We start from the raw sequence: 9,958 nt of genomic DNA, 5'->3' as shown, positions 1-9,958 counted from the left end.
TTCAAGGTTTTAAGAGATATAGGTCGATTGCTAAAGCCCCATATATCCATGGCAAATCTAGCCCTAGCTACTTGACTTCATGCGTGACCAAGCTAGCATTGCAAACATTGACAATTTTAATTGCTTGCAGATCAACCTCACTGGTCCCATTGTCAAAGTCTTCATGACATTAAAGGCAATTTAATTGTCCTTTGCCTCAATTGCCAGGAAGCAAGTGATCTTTTTTCCTGGTTCCTTTTGCCTCTGATGCATCTCAAGTTCTTCTTAGGTTTACGCCCTCAAAGGTTGAACATCTCGCTATTATCAAGGCCATCAGAACTGTCTCTTTTGCAGATTCCCTTATTGACCCAAGTTCAGACTAGCAGCATGCCAGGAATATCTTATGTTGTGACAAGAACATCATGTATAGTGAAAATAATAGCAAATTTGTGAGATAATTTTAAAAAGCAAGTTCTATTGTCATGTTAGCATAGTTAACTTTACCTAAGTTTCTACAGACTGTAGTGGCCTTAAGATGATTATAAGCTGGGTGGTTCATTGATAATTTAGGACCCTTGCCGAATAACTACATGATATATATGTATAAGGAGTACATTGTATTCGGACAGGGTATATCATACACTTGATTAACAACTTTAGATATTGCGGAATCGAATCTACGGAGCTGATACTCATGGGGATCACAATGACATATACTAGGAATGTCTCGATTGGGTTATCCGACTCGAGTACGACTAGTATCTGGGTTGAATTCGATTGCTTTGTCTTGGCTGACAAGATGAAGGACTCCATATCGACTACGGTCGGGACTAAGGCGGTGCCAGGACCCCTTTATAAGGCGGGGACCCTGACCCCCAGGAGGAGGAGAGAGAACAGACGCATACGCAACTTGGCACAAGCAACTCCAAGACCCTAGCAATTGTAGATACTCAGCGATTTCAACCCTAGATTAGTCTAGATCCATCTGCTCCATTGTAATAGGTCTAGCCACATTGCTCATACTCGAGACAATGAATATACAACAACATCCACATAGGACATAGGGTATTACTCTAACCGAGGGATCGAACCTGTCTACATCGTATGTCTTGTTTCATATTTGATCCCTGACCTCGAAGGTACCCCAGTTTAATTACAGATATATTGTTGGGTACTAATCTTCAATAGTTGACGCGCTAGGTAGTGACCTTCATTTGTTTTTCTGGATTGGTCATGTCTCAAGTGCGCATTCGTGTCAGATTCTCTGACACCGACCTCTACGATCACTTCGAGTGGGCGACAGTCATCTTCGCATCGCCTCCTGCCAGCTCTGAATCACCTTCGAAACTATGCATACCGTTGGGATGATCAAGGCGAACTGATCCACACTAGTATCCTTTAGTCTAGCCCATTCAATACATACCGCGAGGTGAGACACTTCAAATGGAATCCCAAGGAGCCTAACATTCTTTAGTTCATGGACACGGACATCGACGGTGAAAGTCACGAGAGTGGTGATGACGGCTCCATTAACGGCTAGAGCAGCTGAGTAGATAGATTCGTGTTCATGGCTGAAGCTGATGGTACACCCGTTGAGCAAAACGTGGAAGATTTGGATGCTATGGTAAACAATGGTGTAGGAATCCATGAGGATCTGACAACGATAGCTGTTGCCCAAGGTACTAGCATCATCGGAGGGTTACTGCCAGGGACGTTTGTGGCTAGAATATTACATGCCCCTGATACCACTCATCATCGACGGAATACGGATAATCAGGTAAACTCTGATATTACAATGATTTGTCGTTGGGACACCTCTCGATCAGGCGATGCCTCCACCAACAACAGCTCCAAGATCGAGGAACGAACTCCCTCATAACAACAATTAATCACAAGGTGACATCGGCTCGACCATAGCTAAGCATTGGCAATGATACCTTCAGTACTCCAGAAGCCAACGTCCAGGGGGCTCATCTGATTCTAAGATCCTTTCCCGAATTGGATCCTACAAATCCTTTAATTGGTCAATCAGTTGAAGACTTTGCTCGATGCGGCTCTAATCTAGGCCGCTCAAGCAAATAACCCTAATGACTCTAGGCACCCTAGCTGACAAGGTGCAGATTTGAGGAGTCTAGAACGTAGACATCCCTGGGATCACAAATAGGAAGCTCGGGTGGTCGAGCTCGAGTGTAGCCCTGTAGGTCGAACTGTAACTACCCTATGCACGGGTGTAGGAACCAGGAAGACTTGAGGAACCACATCCCTCAGACAGGTGTGACTTACGGGAAGTGATTGACAACTGCCATGAGGAACGCCGTGAAGACAATCGTCATTACAAAGATCATAGATCTCCAGGGAGGAATGGTTCAGGGAGGAATGGTTGACGTGACACCCCTATTCAAAGGAACAGGCACGACAGTCCTTCCCCATCTCCTCTTAAAGACTTCGACGGAGGCTGCAAAGCCTTCGCACCTGAGCTTCGGTCGATATGTGTAACACCCTGATTTTCAGATTTCTCAAATTTCTAAAATTTTCCAAGAGTATTGAATAGCTTCACCAGTAGTATAGGTTTAAAACCTATTTTCTTAATCAATCAATCAATATAGGTTATTATTTTGTGTGTATTGCATGCTGAGTTTTGTTAGGAGCCAGGTAAATGCATTAGAGTTCTTTTTCCTTTACTTTCTCTTTGGTGTTTTGAATGAAAAAAGATTTTGAAAAGGTTTTTACAAAACTCAGTAGTGAATAAGTTAAGGATCTTAATGGTTGGAATTCAAAATCTTTGAATTCATCATCTATTCAATCCTTGATTATATCTGATCCTTCTCCAGGTCAATTCAAATCTTATTCAAATTCTTGTTTAAAGTCAATCTCTTCTCTTTCTCAAATTCTACCCAAATCCAAATTCAAATTTCTTATCTACTCCTATTCTTGTTCAACCTCATTTTTCGTTTCTCTTAAATTCACTCTGAACACAATTCAAATTCAAATTCTATTCAAATTTCTCTGTAAAAGTTTCTTTTTGAAAGCCTAGATATACCTAAAGTGCCTTTGGGCTCAATCTTGCTCAAGTACAGACCTTTAGCCAAGTCTTCTAGATGGCCCAACAAAGGATCTACAAAATCTGTAATTTTCGCGGAGTCCTGGACAGCCTCATCTTTTCATGACGTTTCGGAGTTCAAAACGGCCTCAAATGCAAATCTTGACAATACCAAAGTTGTAGGTCTCGTCGAGTGCTTTGATTTGAACCTATGGAAGTCCTATTTTGGATAATGGAGCTAGGAGTTATGACCCCCGAAATCAGTGCTGTGCAGAGAAGTTCGAGTTCAAACAGTTTATCTTGTGGCACATTTTTGGAAATCAAGATGACATTTTCAGAAGTTCCAATGACTACCAAAGTTGTAGATATTTTAGAGTACTACAATTTATAATGAAGAAACGTCCAATTTGGAGTCCAGACGATGAAGATATCATTCTTGAAATACAGAGCTGCGAAAAAGGAAACCGTAACCGACTCGAACTCGAATCCGATTCGTGTTCGGTTTGGACTCCACCTCAACCAGCCGCCCCTAGCCCTATATATATGAGTTGCACACCCTCTCCCACCCCTATTCCACACCCCCAAGCCCTAGAAGTCGCTGCTGCCCTGTCCGTGAGTCGCCGTAGCGCCACCGTTCGCCGGAGCCGCCACAGCCGTCGCCCGTGATGCGCTACGTCGTCTTCTCCGTGAATCCTCCTTTCTCGACCATCAAAGCAAGGTAAGGACCCCTTATTCTCCTCCATTACTACTGTTTTAGCATCATACTAAGTCTCTAGCCAAGCCCTAGCCCCGGCCAAAGCCCGATCTACGCCGCCACAGTCGTCACTGTCGCGGACAGCCGCGAGACAGCCGCGCTGTAGCTGATTGGCATTGATGTTCCCGACCGACCAGAGGACAAATCACCAAGCCCTTTCACCGGTGCATGTCCCATGATGTTCCCCACGCCCTCACCAACCGGTTCGGCCAGTAGAGCAGCCAAACTACCGCAATCAATGTCAAAATACCCGCTGTTCGGTTTCCGCACGCGTTCTGCACGCGCACCGGATTTGCATTCGCGTCATCCGTCAATCCGAAAGCCGTATGGATGCACCAACTGCGTCACAGTGTGTCCCATCGAGTCTTCTACGTTACCCTAGGAGCCCATCCCCGTTTGTGCAGCGACACGACCAGGACGCCATTACCAACCACAGCACATCGCAGCCATCACCCGTCTCATCTATGCTGATTATCCTTCCTCTCAGTGGATGATCTACCAAAACCCATGCCATAGCATTGTGTTCCTAGGTTATATGAACATCCTTATTCAAACGGTTTCTCAAATTTCATAGCCAATCTCCCGGAACGCGAGCGTCTTCATTCTTGCATCTGTTCACGGTCACCACTAAACCTAGAAGCAGTCATCGCTGTTTTGCCGCTACCTCGAATGACCCCTTCCAAAACCAACCATACCACTGAGTTTGTCTTTCCGCGTTCTACGCCATGCTTCCCTCGTTTCACTTAAACACCACTGAAGCCGACATCGATGTTTGTGGTCACGTGCCCGATCGCTATCCCCGACGAAACCCGAACCACCACCGCTACATAGAGTCACTAGTAGTATCCTTAACCTAGAAGCGCAATCTTCATCCTTTTTGATCCATCATAGGTGGTCGATACTAGATCTCAGTGTATCCCTTCTTTAATCCAAGATGGTAGTTGCATAGCATGCCAAGTCAGCGCCACATCATTCTCCTTAGCCTAGTCAGCAAAGTCTAATCTGCCCTAAACTTCTTGAATATTGCATAAGGATGTTGTCAAGCCTGACACAGTGAATGCGCAATAAACTCTTTTCCTATAGGAAGATAACTCCAGTAAACTAGTATTTCCTATTCAGTCTAATCCATCTTCTGAAAGCCCGCTCTCTTTTCATCTTAACTCAGATTTAGACGATTCTTGCGTCTAAATGTTTCTAAAATCATCTCTATCCAACCATAGTGTTTTTAAAGTATTTTGATGATGTTTGGTATGTTGTTCTTAGTGTTTTCCTTTGTGTTGTTTGTCGGTAGTTCTCACGATTAGTCGATAACGTTCCGGAGCAGTTCGAGGGACTTCAAGACCAAGAAGGCAAGTGTCCTTGATCATATTGAACCTATGTTTTAAATGTTTTGTTTTACAAAACTGCATGTAATGTCTGTCAATATGATGGGTAGTCATCTATGTTAGGGTTTCTCTAGATTTTCCCTTATCATCCCTTGGAACCTAGATGGTTTATGGTTAGGTGTCTTTGTGGTAGATTGCTTAGCCATGCTTTTGGGATGTTGAGAAGTGTCAAAATCTTGACTAATGAACATATACAACATTGATGGTTAATTTGTTAATGGTCTAGCAACATGGAAACTTAGACCTTGAGCAAAGTGGTTTTGATGGTTGTCATGGTTATGATGTTGGTTTAGTGTTTGCTCAAGTAACCTAAGTAAGGACTGGTTCGTGGAGTGACAACACAAGAAGTAACGTACCAATCACGAGGCTGATATGGGTAAGGTGTGACATACTGATTAGAGTCTGTTCAGTGTGCGTTGGGTCAGCACAAAAGGGGGCTTCTGGGTAGGAGCTTTGCTTGCATAAAGCCTGGCGGTGAAATCTAGTGGGCAGACACATACTGGATTAGTCTCTGGTTAGTGGCAAATGTCATGCAGTGATTCTTGGCGGCACACCACTGGCGTGTGTTAAGTGTTTCGCGAACACGGCAACATGGAATTCACTGACTCGTGGGGAAAGTTGGACAACCTCTGCAGAGTGTAAAACTGTTATAACAGCCGTGCTCACGGATATGAGAGACTTGGATCCTCACATGATTAGATGGTTGTGGTTATGAGTTTGGTTGTGGTTATGGTTCTGGTACAGGGAGTACTAGATAGTTGTGGTTATGATTCTGGTACAGGGAGTAATAGATGCTTGTGGTTATAGTTCTGGTACAGGGAGTACTAGATGGTTTTGGTTATAGTACAGGGAGTACTAGAATGTTATGGTGTGCAAGGTGGGGAGCCTTGTATGCTAGATGCTGAACTATTTGGGTTACATTCACTTAATAATTGCTTAATGCTTTTGAGTCCAAATTTGTTTTCATTACTCGCATTTACGCAAAAATACCATTTGTTAGCCTATTCTTGATATAAGCCTGCATATCATTATATTTTCCCCACTTGCTGAGTACTCTATGTGCTCACACTTGCTATTTTCCCTGTACAATGCGATATGTATGCTGCAGCTCAGTGAGTGAAGATGTTGAAGACTATCAAGACGAGGTTGTGACGTTCTAGGCATGTGTCTTCCGGTCGGTTGCCTGTGGTGTTGTTGGGCACCAGTGCTTCTGTTCCGCTGCAGATATCTTTATAGAAGACAATATATGTCAATTGCTGTAAGAGTTTAACGTTTATTTAATAGAAGTATTGCTTTTGTTACTTCACCTGTGACGTCCTTATGTGTGTTGAACATCCTGGGCACACATAAGCCGCATTTGGTTTTAGCCATTAAAACCGGGTGTGACAATATGATAGCCTGAGATATTCAAAGCGGGTCCGATCCAGACATACGACGAGAAGATAAAGCCCAACGAGTGGTTATAGATTAATACCTCTATTATTCAAGCAGTTGGTAGTGATAACAAGGTAATGGCCAATTATCTGCTAACTGCTCTTGATGGACCGGGAAGGTCCTGGTTGTGGAACCTCCCCCCCCCCAACTCGATCCAATCATGGGCTGAGTTGAAGGCTTAGTTCATCGCCAATTTTCAGGGTACGTTCGAACGCCTGGAAACGGAAGATGATCTCCATCAGTTGAACCAAGGCAAGAACAAATATCTTTGGAACTTCATCCGGAGGTTTAGTGACATGCGTAATATGATCCTGGACATCTCCGATGGGTCAGTCATCATCGCCTTCAAGAGAGCATCAAGGATAGTGATCTGGTCGGGAAGCTAGCTACCCGAAAGATCCAGACGGTCAAATAACTCTTAGAGTTGGATGATAAGTTTGTGAGGCGTGTTGAAGCCCAGGCACACACCAAAACCGCTCTGTCTAACAAAGACAAGCCTGAGTCTTCAAAGAATGAGGGGAAGAAGAATAAATCTGATGACAAGTGTAAGGGTCTGGATACGACCATAGCCGCGATCGAGAGGAGCAAGTCACGCTACACTGGAGACAACAAGGGCCATAGCCGTGGTGACGGGAAGTGGTGTCCCATTCATTGGTCGAACCAGCACAACTTTGACGAGTGTCAAGTTATCAAAAAAAGCTTGAGGAGAAGCTCAAGGATGATATTGCTGACTACCCCAGCAAACAGACCAAGCCAAGCGCTGACAATGATGAGACCGAATTCTGTGGGGCTGATCAGAACTTGGCACACATCTTCAGAGGATCCGCCACGTATGAATCCAAGATGAAGTACAAGGCGGTCGAATGGGAGGTTAACCTAGCCTCGACTTGGCCTCCCCGATACCTCAAGTGGTCAGAAGTTCCACTTACCTTCGATCAAGCTGACCACCCAGTTGTGGTTCCACATCCAGGTCGTTACCCGGTCATGGTCTAGCCTACTATCCTCAACATCAAGGATTTTTGGACCCTGGTCGATGGGGGTAGTTCGCTCAACCTTATCTTCGCTAAGATGCTAACAAGATGGGAATCCTTACGTCAGAGCTCAAGGTAGGGGTTGAGACTTTCCATGGTATTACCCAAAACTCATCGACCATGCCCCTTGGTTAGATCGAGATACATGTCACATTCGGTGCGCCTGAACACTTTCATACAAAGAAGCTGACATTCGATGTCACGGATTTTGAGACAGCGTACAATGTGATCCTAGGCTGCCCAATACTAGGCAAGTTCATGATCGTCGTACATTATGCATACCAAGTGCTCAAAATCCCAAGTCCCAAAGGGGTCATAACTGTTTAGGGAGATCTACACGTAGCGGTCAAGTGGGGGGTCATAATTGTCTAGGGAGATCAATGCGCAACAGTCAAGTGCGACAAGCAGAGCCTGGAGATGGTCGAGCACTTCTGCCGAATGACAACTACCAAAAAAGATATGGTGTCTAAGCGTCAAGCAGTCGGTAAGAGCAAGGATAGTGCCAATGACTCCAAGCTCTTGAGTCTTGCTGATACTTCCAAGTCCAACGACGCCACCAAAGGTGAGGCCACCAAGGGAACCAAGGATAAGAAGGCTAGTGGTGGTACCAAGGTAGTCCCATCGATCCTTCTGAGCCAACTAATACGATCAGGATTGGGGCTGACTTGATCCCAAATAGGAACTCGAGCTTATCACTTTCCTTCGAGCAAACCAAGACTTATTTGTGTGGCAGTCATCCGATATGCCTAGGGTCCCTAAGAAGGTGATCGAGCATCGACTAGATATGGAACCCAGCACCAAACCTGTGGTGCAGATGCAGCAAAGATTCACAGAGGACAGAAAGTAGGCCATCCATGAGGAGGTTTACAAACTCCTTATGGCGGGTTTCATTTTGAGAAGTTTGTCATCCTGCGTGGCTCGCGAATCATGCCCTTGTGAAGAAAGTCAATGACAAGTGCAGAATGTGCACCGACTTTACTGACCTCAACAAAACTTATCCAAAGGATCCTTTTCCCCTTCCTCACATCGACCAGATTGTCGATTATACGGTGGGTTGTGTGTTGCTGTGTTTTCTATTCGATCTCTACTTTCTATTTGATCCAATCATTGAGTGAAGAGTCAGGGGCCATGCCGGGTATTCTTTTTGATGCTACAACTCTACTCTTTGTATTGATTATCACATCAAGCAGAGAGTCGGGGGCTATATCGCATATTTTCAATGCTATAGCTTTACTCTCCACTCAATCCCGTTATCGAGCAGAAAGTCAGGGGCTACATCACATAATTTTGACGCTATAGTATGCTCTTCTTACTCTCCAATCAGGAAATCTTCTCCTCAACTATGTGTCGGGGGATATATAGTAATACTATATTTCATAAATACATATTTTTTTGCAAAAGTTTATCTGGCTATGTGTTGGGTCGATGACGAACAACTACAACTCATAAGGCATAATGGTATTAGAGATTGTTAGACATCTCACGCCTAACTGCCCACAAGGTTCTGAAGTTCTAGTCAGTCTTGTATGTGTTTCTCTATCGAGTTCATGTTTGTGTACTGGTTAAATACGCAAGTCAGTGAAAGTTTGCAAAAATCATCATGTTATCTCTTATTTCTAGCTTTGCACTAGCGTTTTTCTCTTACTCTTTCAGCTACTTCGAATGCTTACTCGAGGATTGATGTATTTAATAATGTGTCTAGTTGAGCTTTCGGGTATCAACGGATATGCAGTTAGCAAGTTCTGTGGATGGTTGTAATATGTACTAATCCACTTGTAACAAAGCTAAGTCTCGCTTAAATCCACATTGTTTTTATATACCTCTTCCTGTTCCTAGTGCACCATGGGAGGATATTTCTATGGATTTTGTTTTAGAACTGCATAGGACAATGAGGGGGAGAGATAGCATATTTGTAGTTGTGGATAGATTTTCTAAAATGACACATTTTATACCTTGTCACAAGAGCGATGATGCTACAAACATAGCTGATTTGTTTTTCAGGGAAATCATTCGCCTACATGGAGTGTCTAATACTATCATCTCGGATCGTGACACAAAGTTTTTGAGTCACTTTTGGACATCACTTTGGAATAAATTGGGGACGAAGCTGTTATTTTCTACTACATGTCATCCTCAAACTGATGGTCAAACAGAGGTCGTCAACCGCAGATCATCGACCATGTTATGGGTAGTTCTAAAGAATAATTTGAGGATGTGGGAAGAGTATTTACCACATATTGAATTTTCTTACAACAGGTTGATACACTCCACCACCAAGGTAAGTCCGTTACAAGTAGTGTATGGATTTAATCTCTGTGCTCCTATTGATTTACTA

This window comes from Phragmites australis, chromosome 1 (assembly GCF_958298935.1).
Source record: "Phragmites australis chromosome 1, lpPhrAust1.1, whole genome shotgun sequence".
Taxonomy (NCBI): domain Eukaryota; kingdom Viridiplantae; phylum Streptophyta; class Magnoliopsida; order Poales; family Poaceae; genus Phragmites; species Phragmites australis.
The sequence above is the reverse complement of the archived record's forward strand: the minus strand, read 5'-3'. Positions refer to the sequence as shown.